The sequence below is a fragment of the Penaeus monodon genome, chromosome 25 (genome assembly GCF_015228065.2).
Source record: "Penaeus monodon isolate SGIC_2016 chromosome 25, NSTDA_Pmon_1, whole genome shotgun sequence".
NCBI classification, from domain to species: Eukaryota; Metazoa; Arthropoda; class Malacostraca; order Decapoda; family Penaeidae; genus Penaeus; species Penaeus monodon.
In genome coordinates, this window is record NC_051410.1 from 6,871,833 (window position 1) to 6,872,067 (window position 235).

A 235-nucleotide genomic window follows, 5' to 3' on the forward strand; every position below is an offset into this window, starting at 1 on the left:
GAGTTGTTTCTTGTAAATGAAAATCTTTCGAAACTTTTTCTTCATATTTCTAGTAATAAATTATTTTAGGAGAAACTTAATAACCCCCTCCCCCCCCCCCTCTTCTTTTATACAAATAAACTGAATCCTGGTTTTTTTTTTCTTATACATAAAAAATTAACGAAAAAAAACGAAGAAAAAACGGAGACAAACAAACCGAACATCCTCCTTTTTTTATAAACCACCCCCCCCCCCC

The 235-nt window shown here is 33.2% G+C and overlaps 1 protein-coding gene across 1 annotated transcript in view; it reads left to right on the forward strand.

Moving 5' to 3' along the window:
* The window catches only part of LOC119589312 (transient receptor potential protein-like), a 21,475-nt gene that overhangs the window by 5,296 nt on the left and 15,944 nt on the right, over positions 1-235 (forward strand). The window lies entirely within an intron of this gene.